Raw genomic sequence first — 18,181 nt, 5'->3', positions numbered from 1 at the left:
ATTCAATAACTATGTTGAAATATGAATGTTTCAATGATGTCGACAGTAAAAAATAATTACAAATATATACAAAAGAGGGTACCATCATTGAGTATGTAGTCACATATCATTGTGGTATAATATTGCCTTATAAAAGAGTGTTATATGTATAAGGCAAAAAAATAAAATGAAAGTCGTAACCGATTTCAAATGATCAAAAGAAGAAAGTAGTCCATAGGAAAAGTAAAGAGAATAGTGGGGTGAACGATAATAGTAAGGAGGGATAAGAGGAGCAAAAAGGGAAAAGGAAAGCTCGAACTAGATGTGCCCAGGTCTCACCATGGGAAGGGGGAGCGGTCAGAAGAGCGTGTCTATTTTAAAATTTTGTATGGAAGGATTTCAGTGCATGTCAGAGGGCAGCGTATGAGCGTTTTCTTTTTTTGAACCTGTGGTGGGTACGCAAAAACCAAAAACAGCAAAGGGGTTGCTATTGCAGGAACCAGCTATAGCTGCTATAGGAAGCCGGGTGCCTGCCAGGGTCCGCGACCAAGAAGCAGATGCAAAGGAGAGAAAGGTGAGGCACCTCCAGTATGACATCTTCATACTTTATTGTATATCCATGAAAAGAGAGGACATGACACATAGCTCAAAAGACAATTCAGCAGATGCGTTTCACACACCTGTGCTTAGTCATTGCACAAGAACCAAACATCAATAAGTGAACCAAAATTGTCCACTTAGGATACGTCTCTGGTCCACCTTAGGGAGAATTAGGACCTCCCCTCCCCCCCCCGGGGGCACTAGGCTCCTGACTAGGGTAAGGCTCACTCGGGTCCACCTAGCCAAAAGGCCTTGCAGACCCCTTTTCCTCATGGTCAGCTAAAGCCAACCGAGTACCAGGTGAACAGCTCTCCCAAAGAGAGACCGCCAAAGCAGGGAAGGAACCTAATGTCCACACATCCTCCCACTAGACTTAAGGGTAGGCCTGAGGGTCCACACGCTCCATCTACCAGAGTGAAAAGGGAACACATATACAAGTGCAAAGAGACACACATGTGGAGAGGAAACATGAATATGCAAAAACAAAAAAGTGCCATTGCAGGTGCATTAGCTAGGCCTTGTGGCCTGGTAACCAAAATTGCTGTGGTCCTGGTCAAAAGGCCTAGCCCATGAGCCTTAGTGCAGAAAAAGAGAAAATGGTACCATGGCCAAGTGCTTGTTCTCACTGTGGGGTTCCAAACCCATAGTGATACTATGAGTACCATCAGAATACCACTCATGGCCTTGACACTGCAGACACTTCCAGACCAGGAAGCACCACTCATATCGGGAGGCACCGGGTCCCTCTGAGCTCTCCACACCAGGAAAGTACTCCCAACCCACACCTTATGTGGTGCACAATATATTTAGTTTTCTTGCCCATCCGGAAGATCTCTTGTGATGCCATCATACCAGCAGGAGCACTATACAAACTGCCTTCGTATCCATAAGGCCAGAAAGACTGTGGAGTGCTCCCACTGGGCACTGACAAGAACAGATACTACACTTGATCTAAGCCAAAAGGCCAATAAGTGACAAGGTGTGAAAATTAGATAAGTTCATTAATATATACCAGGGGTCTCCAAACAATGGCCCTCCAGTTGTTCAGGAACTACAATTCCCATCATGCCTAGTCATGTCTGTGAATGCCCGAGTTTTACAATGCCTCATGGGATATGTGGTTCTGCAACAACTGGAGGGCCGTAGTTTGGAGATCCCTGATATATACGATTGAGACACAAACACCTTTTTATCATCAGCATCTAGCTTTTCTATTTTCATGATATGACTCATGGTGTCTACCTACATTGTTGAAGGTGGGGTGATACTGGTTTTCCAGAACAAATGGTTAGGCTGTCTAACCACAGATATGAAATGGTGTTGCAGCAGTTTTTTTTTTTTCTGGCTGGAAATAGTACCCGGAAGGATAGATGGATACAAGAGCTTTTTCTGGGCTGGGATTTACATAGCCTAAGCCAAGGTTGCAGAGTTTGAATATCTTGTTACAATATATCCTGATGGAGGGGCAGTTCCACTAGATATGAAAGCATGTACCCATTTCTGCTCAGCTTCTCCAACATGTTTCATTATCGTAAGACAAATTGTTATGCAATAAAATTGGGTCTTTATATCAGCAAGTCATTATTTTATATCTCTTTTCATAGGAATAACATGAAACTGAGCCTTTGTGTATGAAAATAAAAGATTTATCTCACTCCTCTTGAGCTAAGGGTTGGTCAAGGTCTTTTTCCCATGCTTAGTGAATTGATAATAAAATTTCCCACTGGCAGATTACAAATCATTGACAGCACATGTGACAGAGGTTCAGATAGGGAACAAAGCTTCTTGAAATCTGTCAAGGATCTCTAAGTGTGTTGGGGGTGTATTTTTGTACAGATTTTCAGTATCTATAATTTTGCCATCTAGGTAATGTTGGTGGATTGACTCATGGGGGAAATGGGGAGCACCAGGGGTTCAGTAGGTGTCTGGCTTGAGTCCATTTACTCCTGTTAAATTCACCCAATGAGAGGATGTGCATGCCCATTGGTAGTTCAGGCTTGTCAAAGTGAGGGACAAATGGACCCGGTATTGAAGAAAGATTTAATTTATCTCTACTAAAGTTCCAGACCTAAAAAATAGAAGGCTACTAATATTGGAAGGTCTGCTTTAGGAGATCTGTTCCTGGGGAGGATCCAGGGGAGGGCCCTAGGGTCTAATGATGAGAGTTCCTGGGCTAACGAGGTGCATTTAATCTTTTTGTGTGACAGCATCCCCACATGTCTGGTCAACTAAAAGAATGTCATTGAGTCACCAGGATTCAGGAACAAATGCAGCGTTTGGATGGGGGTTAAAAAAGTGCAAGGGGTGTGATCTGACCATAATCTGTAACTAATGCAGCTTTAAATGAGGAGGTTGGGGAATTGAAAAAGAAAATGGTCAGTCTTATTAAAAGTATTATATGCTAGGGAGAAATGGCTTTATGCTCCCTCTGTTGGTTGCTGAATTTGGCACGTGTCAACTAAGTTAGGGCGGTGAATAGGACATGTGGATTTGGTATGAGATGCTGTTGGTATTGAGAACTTACCCACTGAGTAAGTGTTGAGCGCAGGGCCTGGTGATATGTTGAACCCCTCTGAGGATCTGGTTATGAGTGCCAAGGTCCTACAGTGTGAAGGTGACAGAACAGGAGGCATCCATCTAGCCCAGGGGTCCTCAAACTTTTTAGACAGGGGGCCAGTTCACGGTCCCTTAGACTGTTGGGGGGCCGCACTATAGTTTAAAAAAAATATGAACTAATTCCTATGCACACATCTTATTTGTAGTGCAAAAGAAAAAAAAAACAGGAAAAAAACAGTACAATATTTAAAATAAAGAACAATTGTAATCAATATGAACTTATCAGTATTTCACAGACTCCCCTCATTACAGAACCACTCCCAATCACAGACCCCCCTCCCCATCACAGACTCACCCCATAACAAAGCCCCCCCATGACAGATCCCCCCCCATCACAAAGCCCCCCAACACAAACTCCTCTCCATCACAAAGCCCCACATAACAGATTCCCCCCATAACAGACTCCCCCATATCACATACTTCCCCCATCACAGACTTTCCCCATAACAGACTCCGCCATCACAGATCCCCCCATAACAGACTCCCCCATCACAGATCCCCCCATATCAGCCCCCTCCCCCCAAAGCACAGATCTCCCCATATCACAGATCTCCCATAACAGACTCCCCATCACAGATCCCCCCATAACAGACTCCCCATCACAGATCCCCCCATCACAGATCCCCCATAACAGACTCCCCCTATCACAGACTCCACCATAACAGACTCCCCCATATCACAGATCCCCCCATAACAGACTCCCCATCACAGATCCCCCCATATCACAGATCTCCCCCATAACAGACTCCCCATATCACAGATCCCCCCATATCACAGATCTCCCCATATCACAGATCCCCCCATATCACAGATCCCCCCATATCACAGATCTCCCCATATCACAGATCTCCCCCATCACAGATCCCCCCATATCAGCCCCCCCCCCCATAGCACAGATCTCCCCATATCACAGATCTCCCATAACAGACTCCCCATCACAGATCCCCCCATAACAGACTCCCCATCACAGATCCCCCCATCACAGATCCCCCCATCACAGATCCCCCATAACAGACTCCCCCTATCACAGACTCCCCCATAACAGACTCCCCCATATCACAGATCCCCCCATAACAGACTCCCCATCACAGATCCCCCCATATCACAGATCTCCCCCATAACAGACTCCCCATATCACAGATCCCCCCATATCACAGATCTCCCCATATCACAGATCCCCCATATCACAGATCCCCCCATATCACAGATCCCCCCATATCACAGATCTCCCCATATCACAGATCCCCCATATCACAGATCCCCCATATCACAGATCTCCCCATATCACAGATCCCCCATATCACAGATCTCCCCATATCACAGATCTCCCCATAACAGACTCCCCCATATCACAGATCTCCCCCATTACAGACTCCCCATATCACGGACTCCCCCATCACAGATCCCCCATATCACAGACTCCCCCATATCACAGACTCCCCCATATCACATATCCCCCCCATATCACATATCCCCCCATATCACAGATCACCCCATATCACAGATCCCCCATATCACAGATCCCCCCATATCACAGATCCCCACATCACAGACTCCCCCATATCACAGATCCCCCATATCACAGATCCCCCATATCACAGATCTCCCCATATCACAGACTCCCCCATAACAGACTCCCCATATCACAGACTCCCCCCCATATCACAGATCCCCCCCATATCACAGATCCCCCCATATCACAGATCCCCCATCACAGATCCCCCCATATCACAGATCCCCCCATATCACAGACTCCCCATATCACAGATCCCCCCATATCACAGATCCCCCCTATATCACAGACTCCCCCATATCACAGATCCCCCATCACATATTCCCCCATCACAGATCCCCCCATATCACAGATCCCCCATATCACAGATCCCCCATCACAGATCCCCCCATATCACAGATCCCCCCCATATCACAGATCCCCCCCATATCACAGATCCCCCATCACAGATCCCCCATATCACAGATCCCCCATCACAGATCCCCCCATATCACAGACTCCCCATATCACAGACTCCCCCCATATCACAGACTCCACCCATATCACTATTACTCTGCCGCCCCCTATAATAACACAGCACTCCCACTCAACACTTACCTGTATCACACAGGACACGAGGCATGGTAGGTCCGGACAGAGGGCGGGACATTGGACGTGAGGGGCAGGTGATTGGTTCCTGGGACCGCCTCGATGCCCCCATCACAGACTCCCCCATAACAGACTCCCCCATAACAGACTCCCCCATATCACAGATCCCCCCATAACAGACTCCCCATCACAGATCCCCCCATATCACAGATCTCCCCCATAACAGACTCCCCATATCACAGATCCCCCATATCACAGATCTCCCCATATCACAGATCTCCCCATATCACAGATCTCCCCATATCACAGACTCCCCCGTCACAGATCCCCCATATCACAGATCTCCCCATAACAGACCCCCCCATATCACAGATCTCCCCCATTACAGACTCCCCATATCACAGACTCCCCCATCACAGATCCCCCATATCACAGACTCCCCCATATCACAGACTCCCCCATATCACATATCCCCCCCATATCACAGATCCCCCCATATCACAGAACTCCCCATCACAGATCCCCCCATATCACAGATCCCCATATCACAGATCTCCCCATATCACAGATCTCCCCATATCACAGATCTCCCCATATCACAGACTCCCCCATATCACAGACTCCCCCATAACAGACTCCCCATATCACAGATCCCCCCCATATCACAGACTCCCCATATCACAGACTCCCCATATCACAGACTCCCATATCACAGATTCCCCATATCACAGATTCCCCATATCACAGATTCCCCATATCACAGATCCCCCATATCACAGATCCCCCATCACAGATCCCCCCATATCACAGATCCCCCCATATCACAGATCCCCCATCACAGATCCCCCCCATATCACAGATCCCCCATCACAGATCCCCCCATATCACAGATCCCCCATATCACAGATCCCCCATCACAGTTCCCCCATATCACAGATCCCCCATCACAGATCCCCCCCATATCACAGACTCCCCCATATCACAGACTCCCCCCATATCACAGACTCCCCCCATATCACTATTACTCTGCCGCCCCCTATAATAACACAGCACTCCCACTCAACACTTACCTGTATCACGCAGGACACGAGGCATGGTAGGTCCGGACAGAGGGCGGGACTTTGGAAGTGAGGGGCAGGTGATTGGTTCCTGGGACCGCCCCGATGCCTAGTAACCAATCACCTGCTTCTTAGCACAGAAGGCCTGTCATGTTTCCCGTCCTGTGTGATGGAGGGAGCAGATGGCAGGGGGAGTGCTGCAATTTTAAAGGGGCAGTCCGTGGGCCGGATAAAAAACGCTGGAGGGCCGGATTCGGCCCGCGGGCCGTAGTTTGAGGACCCCTGATCTAGCCCCTACTGGGAATATATACAGACAATTAGATAATTTGAAAACATTATCATGAATTTTAACATTTGTAACAATAGTAACAGTAACGATAACAATTAAGGTATTAAATCCATGGTATGTACAACAGATGAATGTTAAAAAATTTAGAAAATAAACATCCCTGAGATGGGTGCAAGGCCCATTCATTATTCCTAGATGGGGAGGTTACAGTTGCCCAGAATTTAGGTAACAATAACATCCTGAGGAAGTCATGTGCTAGTGACGACACGCGCTGGGCCAAGTTGGGTGACGGAGCACATCGAGATTCAGGAACAAATTAGTACACGCTGTGTCTTGATTTTAAATGTAAGTGGATGCTGTTCAATAAATGTCATAAGGTGTTAATACTACACAATGGAAGCCTATTTATTTTGATCGAGGGAAGGTGGAGGAGAAAGGAGGAGATATCTATACAACCTCTTAACAGCTTTAGCTAAACACGAAGAGGGGAGAGGAGGAGGAGAGGATATCAAGCCATTCATTGGAATATACCCCAACTGGGGAAGGTGCTGTCAGACCTTTAAGGTCTGTAATTGAGGTGAGCACATGGGTAAACTGGTGGTGGGCATTGTCACGTATGCGTGCCAAAACTCACACGTGGTAAAAATTAAAAGAAGAGTCGCAATTTATTTGAATATCACTAGACGGACTTTATGTTAAACACTTTATAATTAATCCTTTTGATGTTTCACATATTTTGGACAAGTGCAACCAATAAGCATTAATGCATTCACTTCAGAGTTGTGGAAACACAATTACTTGGTTGCAGCAGTTACTCTATTTATTTTTTTTAATTTTAGGTTTAAAGTGATAGCGCTGGATTACAGATTGGTTTAAAGATAAATAATTGTAAGCAATTATGTTGAAAATGTCCCACTTGTGAGTTAGAATACCAGGTATAGAAGAATAGCAGAGGCTCTCTTTGAGAATCAACCTGTGCAGACATTTTGCAACAAAAGGCAACAGGATGTCAGGTCAATGTGGTTGATGTATCAGTATCTAGGAGTTTTAGAGATAGAGGCACCTGCAGGATTAAGTTTTTTTAGTTGTTGCCATGGCAGACACGTATTATTATTATTATACAGGATTTATATAGCACCAACAGTTTGTGCAGCTCTTTACATAATAAGGGTAGACATTACAGTTAAAATACAATTTGGTACAAGAGGAATCAAAGGACCCTGCTCCTTTGAGCCTACAATCTAAGAGGGAGGGTCAAGTTATACAAAAGGTAATAACTGTGGGGGAAGAGCTAAAGGATAAAGTAAAAACACAGTGTATTAGTTAGAAGCAGGATAGGCTTCTTTAAAGAGAAGGCTTTTCAAGGCTCGTCTAAAGATGGATAGATTGGGAGATAGTCAGACAGATTGAGAAAGGGAGTTCAAAAGGATTGGAGAAGCTCTTAAGAAATATTTAAAAAGGGCCCAAAATACATCCCTGGGAATTACAGACCAGTTAGCCTAACATCAATAGTATGTAAACTCTTGGAGGGGATGATAAGGGACTATATACAAGATTTTAGTAATAAGAACGGTATCATTAGCAGTAATCAGCATGGATTCATGAAGAATTGTTCTTGTCAAACCAATCTATTAACCTTCTATGAGGAGGTGAGTTGCCATCTAGATAAAGGAAGGCCCGTAGACGTGGTGTATCTGGATTTTGCAAAAGCATTTGACACAGTTCCCCATAAACGTTTACTGTACAAAATAAGGTCCGTTGGCATGGACCATAGGGTGAGTACATGGATTGAAAACTAGCTACAAGGGCGAGTTCAGAGGGTGGTGATAAATGGGGAGTACTCAGAATGGTCAGGGGTGGGTAGTGGGGTCCCCCAGGGTTCTGTGCTGGGACCAATCCTATTTAATTTGTTCATAAACGACCTGGAGGATGAGATAAACAGTTCAATCTCTGTATTTGCAGACGATACTAAGCTAAGCAGGGCAATAACTTCTCCGCAGGATGTGGAAACCTTGCAAAAAGACCTGAACAAATTAATGGGCTGGGCGACTACATGGCAAATGAGGTTCAATGTAGAAAAATGTAAAATAATGCATTTGGGTGGCAAAAATATGAATGCAATCTCAGGGCCGGTCCTAGACGGGGTGCACGGGGTGCAGTGCACCCGAGCGCCAGAGAGGTGGGGGCGCTGAAGCGCCAAAGTGCTCCCCTCCCTCCTCCTCCTCCTCTTGTTTGTGTCCAGCGGCGCCTCTCTGCCGGTGTTCTAAGAAGAAAGGCGCCGCTGTATTAACTGCTCAAGCTGGAGATGAGAAGGGAGGCAGAGCGGCTGGTCTCTGTGTGGAGAGAGACCAGCCATGAGTGATGTCGCGCGGGGGGAGGGGGGGAGGAGCGGTCCGTGCTGACACATTCTCCTCCTCTCTGTGTCTCTCACTCCTGCTGCCTGCTGTGTAGTGTTCTGTTCTCCACCTGGGCGGCGCGGCTGCACACTCTCCTCTCCAGCTGCCGCCCGGGTGTTTTTATGTACTGTACCCTAATGGAGGGGGGGGTCTGTACTAATGGAGAAGGGGGGTCTGCCCTGGGGGGTCTGTAGTAATGGAGGGAGGGTCTGTCCTGGGGGGTCTGTAGTAATGGAGGGAGTGTCTGTCCTGGGGGGTCTGTAGTAATGGAGGGAGGGTCTGTCCTGGGGGGTCTGTAGTAATGGAGGGGGGGTCTGCCCTGGGGGGTCTGTAGTAATGGAGGGAGGGTCTGTCCTGGGGGGTCTGTAGTAATGGAGGGAGGGTCTGTCCTGGGGGGTCTGTAGTAATGGAGAGGGGGTCTGTCCTGGGGGGTCTGTAGTAATGGAGAGGGGGTCTGTCCTGGGGGGTCTGTAGTAATGGAGGGGGGGTCTGTCCTGGGGGGTCTGTAGTAATGGAGGGGGGGTCTGTCCTGGGGGGTCTGTAGTAATGGAGAGGGGGTCTGTCCTGGGGGGTCTGTACTAATGGAGGGGGGGTCTGTACTAATGGAGGGGGGGTCTGAACTAATGGAGGGGTGTCTGTCCTGGGGGGGTCTATACTAATGGAGGGGGGTCTGTCCTGGGGGGGTCTGTACTAATGGAGGGGGGTCTGTCCTGGGGGTCTGTACTAATGGAGGGGGGTCTGTCCTTGGGGGGTCTATACTAATGGAGGGGGGTCTGTCCTGGGGGGTCTGTAGTAATGGAGGCGGGGTCTGTCCTGGGGGGTCTGTACTAATGGAGGGGGGTCTGTCCTGGGGGGTCTATACTAATTGAGGGGGGTCTGTCTTGGGGGTCTGTACTAATGGGGGGTCTGTACTAATGGGGGGTCTGTACTAATGGAGGGGGGTCTGTACTAATGGAGGGGGGTCTGTCCTTGGGGGTCTGTACTAATTGAGGGGGGGTCTGTCCTGGGGGGTCTGTACTAATGGGGGGTCTGTACTAATAGAGGGGGGTCTGTACTAATGAAGGAGGGGTCTGTCCTGGGGGGTCTGTACTAATGGAGGGGGGTCTGTACTAATGGAGGTGGGTTCTGTCCCGGGGGTCTGTACTAATGGAGGGGGGTCTGTTCTGGGGGGGTCTGTACTAATGCAGGGGGGTCTGTCCTGGGGGGGTCTGTACTAATGGAGGGGGGTTTTCCTGGGGGGGGTCTGTACTGGGGAAGGTCTGTACTGAGGGAGGGGTTTATACTTAGTGCGGGTTCTTCACTGATGGAGGGGGTCTATACTTAGTGGAGGGGGGTCTGTACTGAGGGGCGACTATAGTTGGTGGAAGGGGGAGTGACCCCAACCCTAGTGATGCCAATGCAGCTGCGGGCTCTTCTTTCCCCCCTCTCCCCCCTCCCTCTCGCGCACGCTGCTGTACTAGTAAGCAGCGCTTGCCAGCACAGCTGCCCACTATGTATCTTCCCCCGCCTTCATATGCCCAGGGAAGAAACAGAATAGAAAAAGGAGCAGAGAAGAGGATTGTGGGACATGAGCTCCAGTTTCCGTGTTACAGCCCCACTGTAACACGGAAACTGGAGCTCACACAGCATGCTCAGCTGAATGGGAGAGAGAGAGCCAGGAGTCCGGGAAAGCTTTCAGGGAAGTACACCCAGGACTCCAGAGGGAGAGGGCAGTGCTGAGGGAACCCCATCAGAGAGAGAACCCCGCTGCCCTGCGCCACCAGAGGGAAAGCCACACAGCCTAGCACCATCCCTGGTGGAGAAAGGAATGGAGTCATTGTCAGAATACAGATCTGGGTGCTATCCAGTGGAGTCACAACGGGCAATTCAGAGTGAGCTGACTCCTGATCAGAGGAACCGTTGCTGTATCGCTGGGTCAGGTGAGAGGGTCGATTGGCCATTATTTACTAACGTCCATAGGAAATGCAGTCTCTGACCATCTCCTGTACTATGTCTGCAGTCTCTGACCATCTCCTGTATTATGTCTGCAGTCTCTGATCATCTCCTGTACTATGTCTGCAGTCTCTGATCATCTCCTGTACTATGTCTGCAGTCTCTGATCATCTCCTGTTCTATGTCTGCAGTCTCTGACCATCTCCTGTACTATGTCTGCAGTCTCTGACCATCTCCTGTACTATGTCTACAGTCTCTGATCATCTCCTGTACTATGTCTGCAGTCTCTGATCATCTCCTGTACTATGTCTGCAGTCTCTGATCATCTCTTATATCCTGTCTGCAGTCTCTGACCATCTCCTGTACTATGTCTGCAGTCTCTGATCATCTCCTGTACTATGTCTGCAGTCTCTGATCATCTACTGTACTATGTCTGCAGTCTCTGACCATCTCCTGTAATATGTCTGCAGTCTCTGATCATCTCCTGTACTATGTCTGCAGTCTCTGATCATCTCCTGTACTATGTCTGCAGTCTCTGATCATCTCCTGTATTATGTCTGCAGTCTCTGATCATCTCCTATACTATGTCTGCAGTCTCTGATCATCTCATGTACTATGTCTGCAGTCTCTGATAATCTCATGTACTATGTCTGCAGTCTCTGATCATCTCCTGTATTATGTCTGCAGTCTCTGATCATCTCCTGTACTATGTCTGCAGTCTCTGATCATCTCATGTACTATGTCTGCAGTCTCTGATCATCTCCTATACTATGTCTGCAGTCTCTGATCATCTCATGTACTATGTCTGCAGTCTCTGATCATCTCCTGTACTATGTCTGCAGTCTCTGATCATCTCCTGTACTGTGTCTGCAGTCTCTGATCATCTCCTGTATTATGTCTGCAGTCTCTGACCATCTCCTGTACTATGTCTGCAGTCTCTGATCATCTCTTATATCCTGTCTGCAGTCTCTGATCATCTCCTGTAGTATGTCTGCAGTCTCTGATCATCTCCTGTAGTATGTCTGCAGTCTCTGATCATCGCCTGTAGTATGTCTGCAGTCTCTGATCATCTCCTGTACTATGTCTGCAGTCTCTGATCATCTCCTGTATTATGTCTGCAGTCTCTGATCATCTCCTGTACTATGTCTGCAGTCTCTGATCATCTCCTGTACTATGTCTGCAGTCTCTGATCATCTCCTGTATTATGTCTGCAGTCTCTGATCATCTCCTGTATTATGTCTGCAGTCTCTGACCATCTCCTGTACTATGTCTGCAGTCTCTGATCATCTCCTGTACTATGTCTGCAGTCTCTGATCATCTCCTGTATTATGTCTGCAGTCTCTGATCATCTCTTATATCCTGTCTGCAGTCTCTGATCATCTCCTGTACTATGTCTGCAGTCTCTGATCATCTCTTATATCCTCTCTGCAGTCTCTGACCATCTCCTGTACTATGTCTGCAGTCTCTGATCATCTCCTGTAGTATGTCTGCAGTCTCTGATCATCTCCTGTAGTATGTCTGCAGTCTCTGATCATCTCCTGTAGTATGTCTGCAGTCTCTGATCATCTCCTGTAGTATGTCTGCAGTCTCTGATCATCTCCTGTAGTATGTCTGCAGTCTCTGATCATCTCCTGTAGTATGTCTGCAGTCTCTGATCATCTCCTGTACTATGTCTGCAGTCTCTGATCATCTCCTGTATTATGTCTGCAGTCTCTGATCATCTCCTGTACTATGTCTGCAGTCTCTGATCATCTCCTGTACTATGTCTGCAGTCTCTGATCATCTCCTGTATTATGTCTGCAGTCTCTGATCATCTCCTGTATTATGTCTGCAGTCTCTGACCATCTCCTGTACTATGTCTGCAGTCTCTGATCATCTCCTGTACTATGTCTGCAGTCTCTGATCATCTCCTGTATTATGTCTGCAGTCTCTGATCATCTCTTATATCCTGTCTGCAGTCTCTGATCATCTCCTGTACTATGTCTGCAGTCTCTGACCATCTCCTGTACTATGTCTGCAGTCTCTGATCATCTCTTATATCCTGTCTGCAGTCTCTGATCATCTCCTGTACTATGTCTGCAGTCTCTGATCATCTCCTGTACTATGTCTGCAGTCTCTGATCATCTCCTGTACTATGTCTGCAGTCTCTGATCATCTCTTATATCCTCTCTGCAGTCTCTGACCATCTTCTGTACTATGTCTGCAGTCTCTGATCATCTCCTGTAGTATGTCTGCAGTCTCTGATCATCTCCTGTAGTATGTCTGCAGTCTCTGATCATCTCCTGTACTATGTCTGCAGTCTCTGATCATCTCCTGTACTATGTCTGCAGTCTCTGATCATCTCCTGTACTATGTCCCCAGTCTCTGATCATCTCCTGTATTATGTCTGCAGTCTCTGACCATCTCCTGTACCATGTCTGCAGTCTCTGATCATCTCTTATATCCTGTCTGCAGTCTCTGATCATCTCCTGTACTATGTCTGCAGTCTCTTATATCCTGTCTGCAGTCTCTGACCATCTCCTGTACTATGTCTGCAGTCTCTGATCATCTCCTGTACTATGTCTGCAGTCTCTGATCATCTCCTGTACTATGTCTGCAGTCTCTGATCATCTCCTGTACTATGTCTGCAGTCTCTGATCATCTCCTGTACTATGTCTGCAGTCTCTGATCATCTCCTGTACTATGTCTGCAGTCTCTGATCATCTCTTATATCCTGTCTGCAGTCTCTGACCATCTCCTGTACTATGTCTGCAGTCTCTGATCATCTACTGTACTATGTCTGCAGTCTCTGATCATCTACTGTACTATGTCTGCAGTCTCTGACCATCTCCTGTAATATGTCTGCAGTCTCTGATCATCTCCTGTACTATGTCTGCAGTCTCTGATCATCTCCTGTACTATGTCTGCAGTCTCTGATCATCTCCTGTATTATGTCTGCAGTCTCTGATCATCTCCTATACTATGTCTGCAGTCTCTGATCATCTTATGTACTATGTCTGCAGTCTCTGATCATCTCCTGTACTATGTCTGCAGTCTCTGATCATCTCATGTACTATGTCTGCAGTCTCTGATCATCTCCTATACTATGTCTGCAGTCTCTGATCATCTCATGTACTATGTCTGCAGTCTCTGATCATCTCCTGTACTATGTCTGCAGTCTCTGATCATCTCCTGTACTATGTCTCCAGTCTCTGATCATCTCCTGTATTATGTCTGCAGTCTCTGACCATCTCCTGTACTATGTCTGCAGTCTCTGATCATCTCTTATATCCTGTCTGCAGTCTCTGATCATCTCCTGTAGTATGTCTGCAGTCTCTGATCATCTCCTGTAGTATGTCTGCAGTCTCTGATCATCTCCTGTAGTATGTCTGCAGTCTCTGATCATCTCCTGTAGTATGTCTGCAGTCTCTGATCATCTCCTGTACTATGTCTGCAGTCTCTGATCATCTCCTGTATTATGTCTGCAGTCTCTGATCATCTCCTGTACTATGTCTGCAGTCTCTGATCATCTCCTGTACTATGTCTGCAGTCTCTGATCATCTCTTATATCCTCTCTGCAGTCTCTGACCATCTCCTGTACTATGTCTGCAGTCTCTGATCATCTCCTGTAGTATGTCTGCAGTCTCTGATCATCTCCTGTAGTATGTCTGCAGTCTCTGATCATCTCCTGTACTATGTCTGCAGTCTCTGATCATCTCCTGTACTATGTCTGCAGTCTCTGATCATCTCCTGTACTATGTCCCCAGTCTCTGATCATCTCCTGTATTATGTCTGCAGTCTCTGACCATCTCCTGTACCATGTCTGCAGTCTCTGATCATCTCTTATATCCTGTCTGCAGTCTCTGATCATCTCCTGTACTTTGTCTGCAGTCTCTGACCATCTCCTGTATTATGTCTGCAGTCTCTGACCATCTCCTGTATTATATCTGCAGTCACTGATCATCTCCTGTACTATGTCTGCAGTCTCTGATCATCTCCTGTACTATGTCTGCAGTCTCTGATCATCTCCTGTACTATGTCTGCAGTCTCTGACCATCTCCTGTATTATATCTGCAGTCTCTGATCATCTCCTGTACTATGTCTGCAGTCTCTGACCATCTCCTGTACTATATCTGGGGGCTCTTTCTAACAGACTCTCTAACAGAAGCCCTCTCTGTGTGCATCAGAGAGACCCCCCTCCAGGTCTCATTAGTGTACCCTCTTCCTGTATTTTCTTTATTAAAAGATCACAGGAGGATCCCAGGGTAACAAAGACTTCTTAGGGGAGCATCTCTGTGTTTGAGTCGTTGCCATAGAAACATTTGTAAAGGGGAGGAGTTGGTAAGATGACCACGCCCATGTGGGGGCGCCAAAAATATTTCTGCACCCAGGTGCCGGTGACCCTAGGATCGGCCCTGTGCAATCTATACACTGGGGGGAGAACACTGGGGGGGAATCTAGGATGGAAAAGGACCTGGGGGTCCTAGTAGATAATAGGCTCAGCAATGACATGCAATGCCAAGCTGCTGCTAACAAAGCAAACAGAATATTGGCATGCATTAAAAGGGGATCAACTCCAGAGATAAAACGATAATTCTCCCGCTCTACAAGGCTCTGATCCGGCCGCACCTGGAGTATGCTGTCCAGTTCTGGGCACCAGTCCTAAGGAAGGATGTACTGGAAATGGAGCGAGTACAAAGAAGGGCAACAAAGCTAATAAAGGGTCTGGAGGATCTTAGTTATGAGGAAAGGTTGCGAGCACTGAACTTATTCTCTCTGAAGAAGAGACGCTTGAGAGGGGATATGATTTCAATTTACAAATACTGTACTGGTGACCCCACAATAGGGATAAAACTTTTTCGCAGAAGAGAGTTTAATAAGACTCGCGGCCACTCATTACAATTAGAAGAAAAGAGGTTTAACCTTAAACTACGTAGAGGGTTCTTTACTGTAAGAGCGGCAAGGATGTGGAATTCTCTTCCACAGGCGGTGGTCTCAGCGGGGAGCATTGATAGCTTCAAGAAACTATTAGATAATCACCTGAACAACCACAACATACAGGGATATACAATGTAATACTGACATATAATCACACACATAGGTTGGACTTGATGGACTTGTGTCTTTTTTCAACCTCACCTACTATGTAACTATGTAAGTCCTGGAGGTGACCTTGGGGGGGGACTTTAGGGGCCATTCCGGTAGGGCTGTCTGAGGTTCATCCTGTAGAAAGGGAAAATAGACAATTTCCCTTCATGATCTGCTGTCAGTTGGAAAAGAAACCTCCATTGGTATTTTATGGCTTTCTGGCGGAGGTCATCAAGCAGTGATTTAAGTGCCCTTCTCAATATCATTGTTTGTCTGGAGAGGTCAGGGAAGAACTAAAATTAAGTCTCATTGAATAAAATCTCATCTAGGGATCTGAGGGCTTGAATGATCTCTTCTTTAACTCTTTAAAAATGTATTCTGCATATAATGTCTTGTTCTATGGAACCGGTCTACTTTGATGTGTTCATCTGCAGGGTGTTGTAGTATTTGGTTAAAAAGAGCAGCAACTGTTGCCGCAAAAGTCTTTTGCTTAAGTTGTTAGAAGATTTGTATTGCAGTTTCGGTCCTCAATATCATCTTGTTGGAAACAAAGTTTGTGTATGAGAACAATATGTTTGTTTAAGGCAATGGTTCTCCACTCCTGTCCTCAGGACTCACTAACAGGCTAGATTTTAAGTATTACCTTGGGGAGATGCAGACTATAACACTGCAATCAATGAGCAGCTAATTATAGCACCTGTGATGTATTTCAGTTATCTTGCAAACCTGGCCTGTTAGTGGGTCCTGAGGACAGGAGTTGAGAACCATTGGTTTAACCGCTTGCCGACCGGCTCACATCGATATACATCGGCAGAATGGCACTCCTGCGCAAACTCTGCAAGTCTGCAAAAGCAGGATAGCGGGCCTGCGGACTCGATGTCTGCCGGTGGCCCGTGATTGCGAATAGGAGAGGCAGAACGGGGAAGTGCCTATGTAAACAAGGCATTTTCCTGTTCTGCCTATTGACATGACCTGTTTTCGGAGCAGTGATCTCTGTCATGTCAGTGGCAGCCCATCCCCCCTACAGTTAGAACACACTGAGGGAACACACTTAACCTCTTGATTGCCCCCTAGTGTTAACCCCTTCCCTGCCAGTGACATTTACACAGAAATCAATGGCTAGTTTTAGCTCTGATCGCTGTATAAATGTCACTGGTCCCAAAATAGTGTCAAAAGTGTCTGATCTGTCCACCGCAATGTCGCAGTCCTGATAAAAATCACAGATCACCGGCATTACTAATAAAAAAAATAAAAATGGCATAAATCTATCCCTTATTTTGTAGATGCTATAACTTTGGCGCAAACCAATCAATATATGTTTATTGTGATTTTTTTTTTACCAAAAATATGTAGAAGAATACATATCGGCCTAAACTGAGGAAGAAATTAGTTTTATATATTTTTGGGGAATATTTATTATAGCAAAAAGTTAAAAATATTGCTTTTTTTTCAAAATTGTTGGTCTTTTTTTGTTATAGCGCAAAAAATAAAAACTGCAGAGGTGCTCTAATACTGCCAAAAGAAAGCTCTATTTGTGGGAAAAAAGGACGTCAATTTTGTTTGGGTACAGCGTCGCATGACCACGCAACTGTCAGTTAAACCGAAGCAGTGCCGTATCGCAAAAAATGCTCTGATCATTAAGGGGGTAAATCTTCCAGGGCTGAAGTGGTTAAGGTTTCATGGTGAGGGTTTTTTTTTATAGAGGAGCTCCAGACCTATTGTTAGATCATTTATTTTTAATTTGCATGTGGATACAAGTCTGGTGACAAGTGTCTTTAATGCAGGCCATAGATGATTTGATTTTCTTTCCTGCAACCGTGGGTTGCAGGAAAGAAAATCGCTTGATTCCCCCATTAAAGTAGTCAGTGTTGAATGGGGAAGCCAGCTGGCAAAAGATCGACTTGGGTACAATCAGCCTGCCCACAGATGGTTGAATCTCAGCTGGTCTGTGCTGAACCGGCTGAGTGTCGAACTGTCCATGACCGGCTTAAGTTGTGTTTTGGAAGGAAAAATTTAATGTGCGTTTCCATGTTCCACTTATCCTTGGACCTAAGGGAGGCCTGTGAGACAATTATAGAGTACTGGGAGCATTTGTCAGACCCAGTAGAGAAGGGAGTGATGTGTTAATCTTACCTGCATCTCC

At 46.6% G+C, this 18,181-nt stretch overlaps 1 non-coding gene across 1 annotated transcript; it reads right to left on the bottom strand.

Moving 5' to 3' along the window:
- Positions 1–1,367: 1,367 nt before the first annotated feature.
- LOC141101885 (U2 spliceosomal RNA) lies at positions 1,368–1,555 on the bottom strand. Its single transcript, XR_012235038.1, has one exon. It is a non-coding gene; the product is annotated as a U2 spliceosomal RNA (small nuclear RNA).
- Between the last annotated feature and the right edge of the window lie 16,626 nt (positions 1,556–18,181).

Source organism: Aquarana catesbeiana, linkage group LG06 (genome assembly GCF_042186555.1).
Source record: "Aquarana catesbeiana isolate 2022-GZ linkage group LG06, ASM4218655v1, whole genome shotgun sequence".
Lineage (NCBI taxonomy): Eukaryota > Metazoa > Chordata > Amphibia > Anura > Ranidae > Aquarana > Aquarana catesbeiana.
The sequence above is the reverse complement of the archived record's forward strand: the minus strand, read 5'-3'. Positions and strand labels throughout refer to the sequence as shown.